The sequence below is a fragment of the Lepisosteus platostomus genome, unplaced genomic scaffold (genome assembly GCF_059453375.1).
Source record: "Lepisosteus platostomus isolate fLepPlt1 unplaced genomic scaffold, fLepPlt1.hap1 Scaffold_57_H1, whole genome shotgun sequence".
Taxonomy (NCBI): Eukaryota; Metazoa; Chordata; class Actinopteri; order Semionotiformes; family Lepisosteidae; genus Lepisosteus; species Lepisosteus platostomus.
The window spans coordinates 191,720-209,148 of NW_028291674.1; positions in this window are offsets into that span (position 1 = coordinate 191,720).

A 17,429-nucleotide genomic window follows, 5' to 3' on the forward strand; every position below is an offset into this window, starting at 1 on the left:
CTTAGCCTACATCTGAGCTCCTAATTCATCGCGACGACGGACTGAGACTCCAGTCGGATTTGTGAGAAGGGGTGTGCCTGTTTTAAAACCGATTCATACGTCTTAAACACATGGACATAGATAGCAGTCTGTGTTATATAATTTATCTTTTTATGTTATTTAAATTTAAGTATCACATACACATTTTCAAAGTAACTGTACCCCTTTTAATTATGATCCCCATCGCTCACAGCTCCGAAGGTGAGACGAGGGCTACTTCAGATGGGATTTCCAATATTTCTCTCTTAGCTTGTATACCGGTGGAAAGGAGAGGGGTCTTAAAACGTGTTGATAGTAAAATTGGGATGTATTTGCAGTCTAGATATAGTTTTTTTAATGTTCGGAGCCGCCACAGATTCATTTTCTTACGACTGCTTTTCTGGATGACAATGACAATGCAAACGATGGTGTTAAGGCGAGGCTGTGCCTTAAGGCTCCTCTGCTTACAATATTCAGCGCGTAAATCGCAAACGAGCGCCTTCCCTTACGATGAAAATGCAGAAAATAAGACCACGAGATTTAAACCTACGGCTTACAAATTTATGCGTAAACACTAAAACCGTATCTTTAGCAAAACTGGCGAGACAATGTGTTTTATCATTTAAAAAAGTACTGGAAAATAATTAAAGGTTATCACGATAAACAGAGGTTACTGATCTACTACTGTACGCTGTGACCAAAAATGAGAGTCCCCCGATCCTCGCAGCCTTCATGCTTTGGTCTTGGCCTGGCCGTTTTTTTTAAGATAATGGGGTCAAGTTAAGAAATTATGCAAGTTTCTAATCAAATCCAAGGGCGCCTCGATCTCCTAAACATCTTTAGAAGGCCGACGGACCACACTGCACGGTCCGGGTCCGGGCCCTGACCCGGTTCTGGATAATGCCAGCTTAAAGTGAAAAATTCTACTGTACATATTATGTTTCTTATTATGGTATATATGTATAATATAGCGCGACCGCTTCACGAAGCTAGAAAGAAAGTTATCCGCCATTTTTATTTTACCTGCAATTGAATTTGCCATTAAAATCATTATTAATACCGCAGCTGCTAAATAACTTACCTAAAAGCGTTCAGATACAAAAGCACTTGAGCTGTAATGTTTGTATACTGTTGGCCCGATGACCTACTTCAAGAAGAATTGTTACATAGACCGCCAAGGACTGTCATCACACTTTACGTCATAAAGCGCTTTAAAACTTTAGACAAGTTCAACACCTCATATTTTGTACTGTTTATCATGGTAAAAGCAACTCAAAGCAATTCTAAAAATGATCGAAAGGTAAAAATACAAGCTTATACGAGCTGTCGTTTTAACATTTATAACATATATTTAAACAAAACATATATCATCTATTTTAATAAAATAGAAAAGTGTTCTTAGTCTTCACTTAAAAGCTGTTAGAAGCTGCCTTTCTGACAAGAGAGTTCTGTGAGTTCCACAGTCTCAGTGCATTAAAGTCAAAACCAGTTGCTTTTTATTTCCTGTTTTACGACAGAGCAAGGAGGGTGTCCACAGACCACTGTGCACCTGCAGACTGATATGGGGGGTAAAAAGTCTAGAAGTTAGTAAATAAGATTTTAACATATGTTCTAAAACACACCGGACACCTGTACAGTGATGCCAACACAGTGATCTGAGCTCCTTCTTTGAGTTAAATCCTAGCATCTGCATTTTTTACAAGTTGTTGCTATGGCAGAGCATGACCAGAGCATAACAGAAACCACCCATTTTCTAACCGCTTCATCCAATTCAGGGTCAGGGGGTCAGGGGGTCGCGGGGCACGGGGGAGCCAGAGCCTCAGAAAGTAATAAGCAGGAGATACCTGGGACTGGATGGTAGTCCAATGCAGGGAAGACACAGACACTCACCAATTATCCCAGAAGCCAATTAACCTACCAGTAGTTCTTTGAAGTGTGGGAGGAAGCCGGAGCACCCAAAGCAAACTCATGCAAACATGGGGAGAACATACAAGCTCCATACAGATAGCACCCCAGGTCCAGAAGTGTACCCAGGGCCTCAGCACTGTGAGCTAGCAATGCTAAACGCTGGGCTACTGTGCATGCTAATTTCTAGGCATCAGGTGATCAATCAGGTAGTGTTTCTCAGATAAAAGGACACCAGTAATTTAGTATGAGATTCAAATTGACCTCAGAACAAAATATAACTTATGTTATATAACTTATATAGAACTTACTACAGCATAACTGTCTTATTTGTAGAAAATATTAACAGTATGCCTATTAAACATACAGTATCTAGCAATCAGCAATCAAAATAAAAACATTTCCAAACATGGAAACTGCCCAGTTAATGAAGCATTTCAAAGACATTAATCTATTCAATAATTACAGTTTTAAGTAGATAACAGATTTATATTCAGATTACGAAAGCATCATAACAACTGCTGCTTGTGTAAGGAATCCATGAATACCACTGTACATGAGAATTCCACACCTATTTGTAATCAATACACAAAATCCTATTGAATTTCAGGTACTTGTTTATTCAGCATTGCTTGACTCCGCGGACTCCTTGTTGTTTCAATATTCTAGCAATAGGACTAATCGCCAATACAGTGCCGTTGTAATCTATTCCTTCTGCCAGCAGAGGACGGTATTCGCACAGCCAGTTCAGGATAAGATACGGTCCTCGCAGTTCACAGTACAACTGGCCAAAGCCGTATTCGGAATATGCTCTCGATAACCTCGTTTAGTTTAAGTACGGCCATATTTCATATCAACCCACAGATGCATTGCATAAACACTAGAATTCTGGTTGTACTTAAATTGACCTTATACGTTTTGGATTATGTTTAACCTTCTTCAATTTCTTCAACCATATTTTGAGATGATTACGTTTACAGAAGCAAATATTATTCAGTGCTTTTTCTTCACTCCTTTAATCAAACCCACATTTCTATAAGGAGGGCCATTGTGAAACTCCCCAAAGTGAGCTGAATTAATCTTTCATTCTTCACACCTGCGAAGTCATTCCTTCATTGTGTAATATGAAGGCCTTTCATTATTCACGTATACTACAACATCTGAAAATAATGGGTCTTGAAATAGTTGAATGAAAGAAAATCCTGAATAACTCCTCCAAATGCGTGTTACACTTTCATCAAGTACACACACTTTGAATGTGATGAACTATAAAAAGTTATTTTAACCATACCCAATGGAGCTCAGGAGTGCGATTGCATACACAATCATGTTTTCAGTGTTTGGACATCAGCCGTACATCAGAACAATCATTTCACTAACACAGCTCCGTGTTGAGTGACTTCCCTCCAAGAACACAAAGTCACTTTCCCTTAGCAATTATTGCATGGACTTTGATTATCTGCCTTCTGCATCAAGCCCTGTATTATATACGGTACAAAGCCAAGCTTTGGGATAGTGCTTTGTTTGGATCCTTGTCTTGATCCTTTTGGATCCCAGGCTGCTCATTTGCAAATGAGTTTTGACATTAATTATAGTGACTATAGCAATGAGCTGGCACTGTGGTTCACAGAGCTGGGGTCCTGGGTTCAATTCCTGGGGTGCAGTCTGGATGGAATTGTATGTTCTCCCTTCATTTGTGTGGATTTCTTCCAGGTGCTCCAGTTTCTTCCCACAGTCCAAAGACATACAGTACTAGTAGGTTAAGGTGGAACTACAGTCCCAATTTTGCAGACACAAAATTATTTAATTTCAGTCACAAAATAAAATCATTGACATTATAGAAAAACTTTACAAACTCAAAATTGAGCACAAAATCATGAATTTTGTGAAAGGACTGTAAGTTACGCCATGTTGTAACAAATTCGCATTCAAGTTCCACACAAATTGCGATGTGATGCAGCCCTTCCTGCTCACTAATCACTGTAATGACTAATGCAATGTGATGTAGGAGAGAAAGGGTATAGGTTATGCAGCAAACATTTCACTGCAAAAAACGTTCCATTCCAAGGTTCTTTATGCAGAGTTAACAATGTAGTATTATTTATTGGCAAAAACGTAAAAAAGTTGAGAGTTATATTTCCATTGGATTAAACGAGATGTATTCACAAGCCTGCTCCTTTACAATGTCATAGGGCCACAACAGATTATAGGAAGTTTTGCTGCCTCGTTCTGAATCGCAGAACATGGTAATTCTTTAACCTTGAAATGTAGTCTATTTTGTGATGTAATGATGCAATGTCCCTTTACTGAGAGCCAGCAATCAACGGATGTGTCTGATCGTGAATGGTTTTCCCTGTTGTTTGTTGTATTACTTGGTGTTGCATTTTAAGCTGTGCATGAGGCAGGACCCGGAGGCTGCTGCTTCTGCTGGTGCTTCTGCTGGGATTGAGGAAGAGCTGAGCGCCATGTAAGGCAAAGACACTGCGTTCCACTTTATCAGGTGCCTGGAGTGTAAGAGCTGCAGATAATATTGAGTCACATTAATCCCAACATATTTCAAATATTATGAAAATTAAATAAATTAAATCAAATAACTTTCATTAAAAAAATCAATCACTCTTTACCTTGCTTTTTCAGTTGTTTTTAAGGAAAATTGATGCCGAGAATGTGTGAATACTGCTTTTTGATGGTTCCAAGACCAATGTGACCTGTTCTATTGCCTGCTAATTGTACGTTCCAGGTTGAAAAATTATTTTTAGGAGGTCAAGGTGTATGAATGATAAGAGAAAAACTGAAATAACCACAGCTACGCAAACACCAGTCCACCAAAAAAAAATCATTTAATTAAAATAAGGTAACATTTTTTTTTCATCATCATACGGATGAACTGTGCTAAATGTGTTTCTAAAAAGAAAAAGCAGGACGTGAGTCGTGAGCCAAGATCATGACTCTTTTGCTCTTCTTCACATCAGTTTTCATCTGCGAGGAGGAGGAGGAGGGCGGCTCCTGATGTGCTGACACTTGGGGATGTGCCTCTGTGCCGGCCTGGGGGCAAAGCGCCGGCCGCAGTGAGGGCAGGGCACGTAGTCGGGGTTTGGATTCGCGGGGGGCTGGGGCAGGTTCACAACTTTCCCTCCTTGCGTGATCACCTGCTGCACCTCCCTGGCCTGTTTGATGCTCCGAATGAAATCCTCGTGCTTCTGCCTCCAGTTGTTCTTTCTCAGCTGGGAACAGGAAATGAAACCAATAAAACAGCTTCCAGAAAAAGTCCAGACTAGCACTGCGTACACAGTCTGGTCGCAAACCATTCACAAGGCAAGAAAATATCAATACAGTAATAACGTAGCTTTCTGGGGCCACCTTTCAGTTTATTGGGTAGAGAGTACAATTTACGTAGTTATGGTTTTGTTTCCTGTGAGTGCTATTTGCTTGATATGTAGATTTTTACAACAGAATTCAGAAGTCACTAAGACACATTTATTCTGTCTGGCAAATGTGCCTTTGCGGCAGTTTTTCAGAAGAGTACTTCATAAAACACTTATTTATTGTTTACATTGATTTATAAGCTGAGTCTGACTCTAGGAGAAAAAAAGGGAAGCTTGGAAAGAGTTTAAGGATAGCCCTTACCACGATTGGCGGTTTAACCTTCTTCTTATGGATGTATGTCTCCAGTTCTGTTCCCTTGGCCCTGTGCTTGAAAGAGTCAAAAACCTTCCTCTTTGAATTCTGAAGCTTCTTGCAGATCTTGCTGTGTTTCTCCAGCCTCTCTACAGCAAACTTCCCGTGACACAGTTCACAGGGCACCAGCTGAGGGTTTCCACTCTGGCTATTCTCATATGGAAATTGCTCAGCGGTAGGGCACATCAGACTTGTAGGGGACAAATATCTGTTTTCCACTGACAGAGTTTGTTCATCCAGACATGTGGTGTTATTTCTGAAGTGGCCCTGCGCGGCCTGTGCCACTGACACGTCGCTTTCAGGGAGCCTTGCTTTCTTGAGATACTTTCTCCTTCCACAGGGGACGTCTTCTAGCCCACGGCTGCAAGGGCTCACTTGACGTCTCTCCTGATGGGAAAGCGCAGAGGGAAAGTGCGATTCTGCGCATCCGCCATCTTCCATTGGAGAACCATAATCAAGGTTGTCTCCTCTGATAGGAAGGGCTTTCCTTGGAGTGAAGGCTTTTTGCTTCTCCATTCTGCAGGTCAGAAGAGGCACGGCCTTAGAGCGGTGGTTGGCCCATGGTCCTCTGGGGCAAAGCTCGCTCTGCCTCGCCTCTATTTTCCCTTCCGGCCACCTCTCTGGAGTCTTCCATCTCTCTCGGAACCATCCTCAGCTCCTCCTGAGCTCTGAAGAGCTTCGCCTGCATCATGGCCTCCTTCTGGCGAATCTCGTCCTTCATCATGGCCTCCTTCCGGCGCATCTCATCCTGCAGGCTGGCCTCCCTCCGGCGATGCTCCTCCTTCAGCGCGGCCTCTGCCTCGGCCACTTTTCGTAGCTCCTCTTGCAACTGAAAGTGCTCCTTCCCATTGGCATGAGAAGGGCATTGCCCTGGAGGGGTCGCCACCATGGGGAGGACAGTCCTGTCCTTAGGTTTGCGTACTCTTGAGCCCCTCCTGCCCGGCCTCTCGCAGGGCCTCTCATGACCATCCTGAGGCGGGGTGGGGGCAAACAAGGAATCACTCTGTGCGTCCGGGCGGTCCACAGCCCGAACCTCACCAGGGCCGGAGACTTTCCTGTTACCCATAGGCTTCAGGGGGTAAGACCGATCATACCCCACAATGTTCTTCTCGGGGCCCTGTTGGGCTTGGAAGCGATAGCTGTTCCCCATCTTCTTCTCCGCAGCGTATTTGACATATTGGAAACATTTTCTCATCTTCTGTAGAGCTGCCTCCTGCCGCCGATTGTACATGGCGATCATTTTTTTCTCCTTTTCCTGCATCAGTTTCTCTTGGAAGGTGTCCTTCAGAAGCTGTATCTTGGGAGGCGGGCAGTACGTGGAGATCAGATCCTGTTGCCTTAAGGGCGCGGGTCGATTCGAGTCTGTGTCCTTCGGGGAGGGGGACAGAGCACCAGGCTTAGGACTGGGCTCCATTGGCAAATGAGATATGAGCTTTGTTTCCCAGGTATCTGGAAAAGGCAAAAATGGCAAATAAATGATATCCTGCACAGTCTAGTATGGTCTAATAGAAAAGAATAAAAAAAAACAATTCAGGAAATACACAACTTTTTAATATTAAACCTAATGGTGTTGAATGCTGCATGCTGACTCAGTAGGAGACAGATCCTAAACATAAACATTATAATAAACATTTGTTTCCCAAATAACATTCTCAATGTTCAGAATGCTTAAAGTCATGAGCTTTTTTAAAAATGTTTAACTGAAACTTGGAAATGTGCTATTTCATTTCAAAGCTTGTATTATATCTATGATATAAATGTTTTTTATATAAAATTAACCCATTATGCAACAGGGGTTTGAGCAAAAGTCACTGTGAATAAGGGAATTTATCAATATTAATTAGCCGTTTCACTACATTATAGATAGCTGAAGGATTATGATACAGTATATCGATTTCGCTACAAATTGACAAGCATATTTGATGACACTTACCAAACAAGTTTTAAACAGCGGAGAAATAGTTCACCACGACGATAGCAATGCAATGTTTGACTGCATCTCCCTATGTGATATATCTGTATTTGGGTATATACAGATCACGTAATTCAGGGAGCACTGTTACGTCAGGTCACCAACCATTATTACGACGCTCATAGAGCTCCTTAGGATGTCATGTCATAGAGCTCCTTAGGATGTTTGTATAATCTTTATCCAAATTTTCATATGGCCGCAGTTACGGCGTTAATTTTACAGTTAATGTAACAGGGTGTCATTATATTTTTCTGTCTTTATGGTGGCAGACCACTTAAATAAATCTGAGTAGGCGGTTTCTACAAGTGGGTCAGATAAAATATTAAATATACAGTAAAAGCTCACACCTATTCATACCCTTTATGTACTGTATATCTACAATTACGTATACTACGTATACAGTTATCGTATACTATAATACGATAACTACCATTACAAAATGTCTCCCTTTTGATTTGAAGTGGTTCTTTTAAATAAGTAAATTGCAATCACTTAGCCTACATCTGAGCTCCTAATTCATCGCGACGACGGACTGAGACTCCAGTCGGATTTGTGAGAAGGGGTGTGCCTGATTTAAAACCGATTCATACGTCTTAAACACATGGACATAGATAGCAGTCTGTGTTATATAATTTATCTTTTTATTTTATTTAAATTTAAGTATCACATACACATTTTCAAAGTAACTGTACCCCTTTTAATTATGATCCCCATCGCTCACAGCTCCGAAGGTGAGACGAGGGCTACTTCAGATGGGATTTCCAATATTTCTCTCTTAGCTTGTATACCGGTGGAAAGGAGAGGGGTCTTAAAACGTGTTGATAGTAAGATTGGGATGTATTTGCAGTCTAGATATAGTTTTTTTAATGTTCGGAGCCGCCACAGATTCATTTTCTTACGACTGCTTTTCTGGATGACAATGACAATGCGAACGATGGTGTTAAGGCGAGGCTGTGCCTTAAGGCTCCTCTGCTTACAATATTCAGCGCGTAAATCGCAAACGAGCGCCTTCCCTTACGATGAAAATGCAGAAAATAAGACCACGAGATTTAAACCTACGGCTTACAAATTTATGCGTAAACACTAAAACCGTATCTTTAGCAAAACTGGCGAGACAATGTGTTTTATCATTTAAAAAAGTACTGGAAAATAATTAAAGGTTATCACGATAAACAGAGGTTACTGATCTACTACTGTACGCTGTGACCAAAAATGAGAGTCCCCCGATCCTCGCAGCCTTCATGCTTTGGTCTTGGCCTGGCCGTTTTTTTTAAGATAATGGGGTCAAGTTAAGAAATTATGCAAGTTTCTAATCAAATCCAAGGGCGCCTCGATCTCCTAAACATCTTTAGAAGGCCGACGGACCACACTGCACGGTCCGGGTCCGGGCCCTGACCCGGTTCTGGATAATGCCAGCTTAAAGTGAAAAATTCTACTGTACATATTATGTTTCTTATTATGGTATATATGTATAATATAGCGCGACCGCTTCACGAAGCTAGAAAGAAAGTTATCCGCCATTTTTATTTTACCTGCAATTGAATTTGCCATTAAAATCATTATTAATACCGCAGCTGCTAAATAACTTACCTAAAAGCGTTCAGATACAAAAGCACTTGAGCTGTAATGTTTGTATACTGTTGGCCCGATGACCTACTTCAAGAAGAATTGTTACATAGACCGCCAAGGACTGTCATCACACTTTACGTCATAAAGCGCTTTAAAACTTTAGACAAGTTCAACACCTCATATTTTGTACTGTTTATCATGGTAAAAGCAACTCAAAGCAATTCTAAAAATGATCGAAAGGTAAAAATACAAGCTTATACGAGCTGTCGTTTTAACATTTATAACATATATTTAAACAAAACATATATAATCTATTTTAATAAAATAGAAAAGTGTTCTTAGTCTTCACTTAAAAGCTGTTAGAAGCTGCCTTTCTGACAAGAGAGTTCTGTGAGTTCCACAGTCTCAGTGCATTAAAGTCAAAACCAGTTGCTTTTTATTTCCTCTTTTACGACAGAGCAAGGAGGGTGTCCACAGACCACTGTGCACCTGCAGACTGATATGGGGGGTAAAAAGTCTAGAAGTTAGTAAATAAGATTTTAACATATGTTCTAAAACACACCGGACACCTGTACAGTGATGCCAACACAGTGATCTGAGCTCCTTCTTTGAGTTAAATCCTAGCATCTGCATTTTTTACAAGTTGTTGCTATGGCAGAGCATGACCAGAGCATAACAGAAACCACCCATTTTCTAACCGCTTCATCCAATTCAGGGTCAGGGGGTCAGGGGGTCGCGGGGCACGGGGGAGCCAGAGCCTCAGAAAGTAATAAGCAGGAGATACCTGGGACTGGATGGTAGTCCAATGCAGGGAAGACACAGACACTCACCAATTATCCCAGAAGCCAATTAACCTACCAGTAGTTCTTTGAACTGTGGGAGGAAGCCGGAGCACCCAAAGCAAACTTATGCAAACATGGGGAGAACATACAAGCTCCATACAGATAGCACCCCAGGTCCAGAAGTGTACCCAGGGCCTCAGCACTGTGAGCTAGCAATGCTAAACGCTGGGCTACTGTGCATGCTAATTTCTAGGCATCAGGTGATCAATCAGGTAGTGTTTCTCAGATAAAAGGACACCAGTTATTTAGTATGAGATTCAAATTGACCTCAGAACAAAATATAACTTATGTTATATAACTTATATAGAACTTACTACAGCATAACTGTCTTATTTGGCTCTTGTAGAAAATATTAACAGCATGCCTATTAAACATACAGTATCTAGCAATCAGCAATCAAAATAAAAACATTTCCAAACATGGGAACTGCCCAGTTAATGAAGCATTTCAAAGACATTAATCTATTCAATAATTACAGTTTTAAGTAGATAACAGATTTATATTCAGATTACGAAAGCATCATAACAACTGCTGCTTGTGTAAGGAATCCATGAATACCACTGTACATGAGAATTCCACACCTATTTGTAATCAATACACAAAATCCTATTGAATTTCAGGTACTTGTTTATTCAGCATTGCTTGACTCCGCGGACTCCTTGTTGTTTCAATATTCTAGCAATAGGACTAATCGCCAATACAGTGCCGTTGTAATCTATTCCTTCTGCCAGCAGAGGACGGTATTCGCACAGCCAGTTCAGGATAAGATACGGTCCTCGCAGTTCACAGTACAACTGGCCAAAGCCGTATTCGGAATATGCTCTCGATAACCTCGTTTAGTTTAAGTACGGCCATATTTCATATCAACCCACAGATGCATTGCATAAACACTAGAATTCTGGTTGTACTTAAATTGACCTTATACGTTTTGGATTATGTTTAACCTTCTTCAATTTCTTCAACCATATTTTGAGATGATTACGTTTACAGAAGCAAATATTATTCAGTGCTTTTTCTTCACTCCTTTAATCAAACCCACATTTCTATAAGGAGGGCCATTGTGAAACTCCCCAAAGTGAGCTGAATTAATCTTTTATTCTTCACACCTGCGAAGTCATTCCTTCATTGTGTAATATGAAGGCCTTTCATTATTCACGTATACTACAACATCTGAAAATAATGGGTCTTGAAATAGTTGAATGAAAGAAAATCCTGAATAACTCCTCCAAATGCGTGTTACACTTTCATCAAGTACACACACTTTGAATGTGATGAACTATAAAAAGTTATTTTAACCATACCCAATGGAGCTCAGGAGTGCGATTGCATACACAATCATGTTTTCAGTGTTTGGACATCAGCCGTACATCAGAACAATCATTTCACTAACACAGCTCCGTGTTGAGTGACTTCCCTCCAAGAACACAAAGTCACTTTCCCTTAGCAATTATTGCATGGACTTTGATTATCTGCCTTCTGCATCAAGCCCTGTATTATATACGGTACAAAGCCAAGCTTTGGGATAGTGCTTTGTTTGGATCCTTGTCTTGATCCTTTTGGATCCCAGGCTGCTCATTTGCAAATGAGTTTTGACATTAATTATAGTGACTATAGCAATGAGGTGGCACTGTGGTTCACAGATCTGGGGTCCTGGGTTCAATTCCTGGGGTGCAGTCTGGCTGGAATTGGATGTTCTCCCTTCATTTGTGTGGATTTCTTCCAGGTGCTCCAGTTTCTTCCCACAGTCCAAAGACATACAGTACTAGTAGGTTAAGGTGGAACTACAGTCCCAATTTTGCAGACACAAAAGTATTTAATTTCAGTCACAAAATAAAATCATTGACATTATAGAAAAACTTTACAAACTCAAAATTGAGCACAAAATCATGAATTTTGTGAAAGGACTGTAAGTTACGCCATGTTGTAACAAATTCGCATTCAAGTTCCACACAAATTGCGATGTGATGCAGCCCTTCCTGCTCACTAATCACTGTAATGACTAATGCAATGTGATGTAGGAGAGAAAGGGTATAGGTTATGCAGCAAACATTTCACTGCAAAAAACGTTCCATTCCAAGGTTCTTTATGCAGAGTTAACAATGTAATATTATTTATTGGCAAAAACGTAAAAAAGTTGAGAGCAATATTTCCATTGGATTAAACGAGATGTATTCACAAGCCTGCTCCTTTACAATGTCACAGGGCCACAACAGATTATAGGAAGTTTTGCTGCCTCGTTCTGAATCGCAGAACATGGTAATTCTTTAACCTTGAAATGTAGTCTATTTTGTGATGTAATGATGCAATGTCCCTTTACTGAGAGCCAGCAATCAACGGATGTGTCTGATCGTGAATGGTTTTCCCTGTTGTTTGTTGTATTACTTGGTGTTGCATTTTAAGCTGTGCATGAGGCAGGACCCGGAGGCTGCTGCTTCTGCTGGTGCTTCTGCTGGGATTGAGGAAGAGCTGAGCGCCATGTAAGGCAAAGACACTGCGTTCCACTTTATCAGGTGCCTGGAGTGTAAGAGCTGCAGATAATATTGAGTCACATTAATCCCAACATATTTCAAATATTATGAAAATTAAATAAATTAAATCAAATAACTTTCATTTAAAAAATCAATCACTCTTTACCTTGCTTTTTCAGTTGTTTTTAAGGAAAATTGATGCCGAGAATGTGTGAATACTGCTTTTTGATGGTTCCAAGACCAATGTGACCTGTTCTATTGCCTGCTAATTGTACGTTCCAGGTTGAAAAATTATTTTTAGGAGGTCAAGGTGTATGAATGATAAGAGAAAAACTGAAATAACCACAGCTACGCAAACACCAGTCCACCAAAAAAAAATCATTTAATTAAAATAAGGTAACATTTTTTTTTCATCATCATACGGATGAACTGTGCTAAATGTGTTTCTAAAAAGAAAAAGCAGGACGTGAGACGTGAGCCAAGATCATGACTCTTTTGCTCTTCTTCACATCAGTTTTCATCTGCGAGGAGGAGGAGGGCGGCTCCTGATGTGCTGACACTTGGGGATGTGCCTCTGTGCCGGCCTGGGGGCAAAGCGCCGGCCGCAGTGAGGGCAGGGCACGTAGTCGGGGTTTGGATTCGCGGGGGGCTGGGGCAGGTTCACAACTTTCCCTCCTTGCGTGATCACCTGCTGCACCTCCCTGGCCTGTTTGATGCTCCGAATGAAATCCTCGTGCTTCTGCCTCCAGTTGTTCTTTCTCAGCTGGGAACAGGAAATGAAACCAATAAAACAGCTTCCAGAAAAAGTCCAGACCAGCACTGCGTACACAGTCTGGTCGCAAACCATTCACAAGGCAAGAAAATATCAATACAGTAATAACGTAGCTTTCTGGGGCCACCTTTCAGGTCATTGGGTAGAGAGTACAATTTACGTAGTTATGGTTTTGTTTCCTGTGAGTGCTATTTGCTTGATATGTAGATTTTTACAACAGAATTCAGAAGTCACTAAGACACATTTATTCTGTCTGGCAAATGTGCCTTTGCGGCAGTTTTTCAGAAGAGTACTTCATAAAACACTTATTTATTGTTTACATTGATTTATAAGCTGAGTCTGACTCTAGGAGAAAAAAAGGGAAGCTTGGAAAGAGTTTAAGGATAGCCCTTACCACGATTGGCGGTTTAACCTTCTTCTTATGGATGTATGTCTCCAGTTCTGTTCCCTTGGCCCTGTGCTTGAAAGAGTCAAAAACCTTCCTCTTTGAATTCTGAAGCTTCTTGCAGATCTTGCTGTGTTTCTCCAGCCTCTCTACAGCAAACTTCCCGTGACACAGTTCACAGGGCACCAGCTGAGGGTTTCCACTCTGGCTATTCTCATATGGAAATTGCTCAGCGGTAGGGCACATCAGACTTGTAGGGGACAAATATCTGTTTTCCACTGACAGAGTTTGTTCATCCAGACATGTGGTGTTATTTCTGAAGTGGCCCTGCGCGGCCTGTGCCGCTGACACGTCGCTTTCAGGGAGCCTTGCTTTCTTGAGATACTTTCTCCTTCCACAGGGGACGTCTTCTAGCCCACGGCTGCAAGGGCTCACTTGACGTCTCTCCTGATGGGAAAGCGCAGAGGGAAAGTGCGATTCTGCGCATCCGCCATCTTCCATTGGAGAACCATAATCAAGGTTGTCTCCTCTGATAGGAAGGGCTTTCCTTGGAGTGAAGGCTTTTTGCTTCTCCATTCTGCAGGTCAGAAGAGGCACGGCCTTAGAGCGGTGGTTGGCCCATGGTCCTCTGGGGCAAAGCTCGCTCTGCCTCGCCTCTATTTTCCCTTCCGGCCACCTCTCTGGAGTCTTCCATCTCTCTCGGAACCATCCTCAGCTCCTCCTGAGCTCTGAAGAGCTTCGCCTGCATCATGGCCTCCTTCTGGCGAATCTCGTCCTTCATCATGGCCTCCTTCCGGCGCATCTCATCCTGCAGGCTGGCCTCCCTCCGGCGATGCTCCTCCTTCAGCGCGGCCTCTGCCTCGGCCACTTTTCGTAGCTCCTCTTGCAACTGAAAGTGCTCCTTCCCATTGGCATGAGAAGGGCATTGCCCTGGAGGGGTCGCCACCATGGGGAGGACAGTCCTGTCCTTAGGTATGCGTACTCTTGAGCCCCTCCTGCCCGGCCTCTCGCAGGGCCTCTCATGACCATCCTGAGGCGGGGTGGGGGCAAACAAGGAATCACTCTGTGCGTCCGGGCGGTCCACAGCCCGAACCTCACCAGGGCCGGAGACTTTCCTGTTACCCATAGGCTTCAGGGGGTAAGACCGATCATACCCCACAATGTTCTTCTCGGGGCCCTGTTGGGCTTGGAAGCGATAGCTGTTCCCCATCTTCTTCTCCGCAGCGTATTTGACATATTGGAAACATTTTCTCATCTTCTGTAGAGCTGCCTCCTGCCGCCGATTGTACATGGCGATCATTTTTTTCTCCTTTTCCTGCATCAGTTTCTCTTGGAAGGTGTCCTTCAGAAGCTGTATCTTGGGAGGCGGGCAGTACGTGGAGATCAGATCCTGTTGCCTTAAGGGCGCGGGTCGATTCGAGTCTGTGTCCTTCGGGGAGGGGGACAGAGCACCAGGCTTAGGACTGGGCTCCATTGGCAAATGAGATATGAGCTTTGTTTCCCAGGTATCTGGAAAAGGCAAAAATGGCAAATAAATGATATCCTGCACAGTCTAGTATGGTCTAATAGAAAAGAATAAAAAAAAACAATTCAGGAAATACACAACTTTTTAATATTAAACCTAATGGTGTTGAATGCTGCATGCTGACTCAGTAGGAGACAGATCCTAAACATAAACATTATAATAAACATTTGTTTCCCAAATAACATTCTCAATGTTCAGAATGCTTAAAGTCATGAGCTTTTTTAAAAATGTTTAACTGAAACCTGGAAATGTGCTATTTCATTTCAAAGCTTGTATTATATCTATGATATAAATGTTTTTTTATATAAAATTAACCCATTATGCAACAGGGGTTTGAGCAAAAGTCACTGTGAATAAGGGAATTTATCAATATTAATTAGCCGTTTCACTACATTATAGATAGCTGAAGGATTATGATACAGTATATCGATTTCGCTACAAATTGACAAGCATATTTGATGACACTTACCAAACAAGTTTTAAACAGCGGAGAAATAGTTCACCACGACGATAGCAATGCAATGTTTGACTGCATCTCCCTATGTGATATATCTGTATTTGGGTATATACAGATCACGTAATTCAGGGAGCACTGTTACGTCAGGTCACCAACCATTATTACGACGCTCATATGTCATAGAGCTCCTTAGGATGTTTGTATAATCTTTATCCAAATTTTCATATGGCCGCAGTTACGGCGTTTATTTTACAGTTAATGTAACAGGGTGTCATTATATTTTTCTGTCTTTATGGTGGCAGACCACTTAAATAAATCTGAGTAGGCGGTTTCTACAAGTGGGTCAGATAAAATATTAAATATACAGTAAAAGCTCACACCTATTCATACCCTTTATGTACTGTATATCTACAATTACGTATACTACGTATACAGTTATCGTATACTATAATACGATAACTACCATTACAAAATGTCTCCCTTTTGATTTGAAGTGGTTCTTTTAAATAAGTAAATTGCAATCACTTAGCCTACATCTGAGCTCCTAATTCATCGCGACGACGGACTGAGACTCCAGTCGGATTTGTGAGAAGGGGTGTGCCTGATTTAAAACCGATTCATACGTCTTAAACACATGGACATAGATAGCAGTCTGTGTTATATAATTTATCTTTTTATTTTATTTAAATTTAAGTATCACATACACATTTTCAAAGTAACTGTACCCCTTTTAATTATGATCCCCATCGCTCACAGCTCCGAAGGTGAGACGAGGGCTACTTCAGATGGGATTTCCAATATTTCTCTCTTAGCTTGTATACCGGTGGAAAGGAGAGGGGTCTTAAAACGTGTTGATAGTAAGATTGGGATGTATTTGCAGTCTAGATATAGTTTTTTTAATGTTCGGAGCCGCCACAGATTCATTTTCTTACGACTGCTTTTCTGGATGACAATGACAATGCGAACGATGGTGTTAAGGCGAGGCTGTGCCTTAAGGCTCCTCTGCTTACAATATTCAGCGCGTAAATCGCAAACGAGCGCCTTCCCTTACGATGAAAATGCAGAAAATAAGACCACGAGATTTAAACCTACGGCTTACAAATTTATGCGTAAACACTAAAACCGTATCTTTAGCAAAACTGGCGAGACAATGTGTTTTATCATTTAAAAAAGTACTGGAAAATAATTAAAGGTTATCACGATAAACAGAGGTTACTGATCTACTACTGTACGCTGTGACCAAAAATGAGAGTCCCCCGATCCTCGCAGCCTTCATGCTTTGGTCTTGGCCTGGCCGTTTTTTTTAAGATAATGGGGTCAAGTTAAGAAATTATGCAAGTTTCTAATCAAATCCAAGGGCGCCTCGATCTCCTAAACATCTTTAGAAGGCCGACGGACCACACTGCACGGTCCGGGTCCGGGCCCTGACCCGGTTCTGGATAATGCCAGCTTAAAGTGAAAAATTCTACTGTACATATTATGTTTCTTATTATGGTATATATGTATAATATAGCGCGACCGCTTCACGAAGCTAGAAAGAAAGTTATCCGCCATTTTTATTTTACCTGCAATTGAATTTGCCATTAAAATCATTATTAATACCGCAGCTGCTAAATAACTTACCTAAAAGCGTTCAGATACAAAAGCACTTGAGCTGTAATGTTTGTATACTGTTGGCCCGATGACCTACTTCAAGAAGAATTGTTACATAGACCGCCAAGGACTGTCATCACACTTTACGTCATAAAGCGCTTTAAAACTTTAGACAAGTTCAACACCTCATATTTTGTACTGTTTATCATGGTAAAAGCAACTCAAAGCAATTCTAAAAATGATCG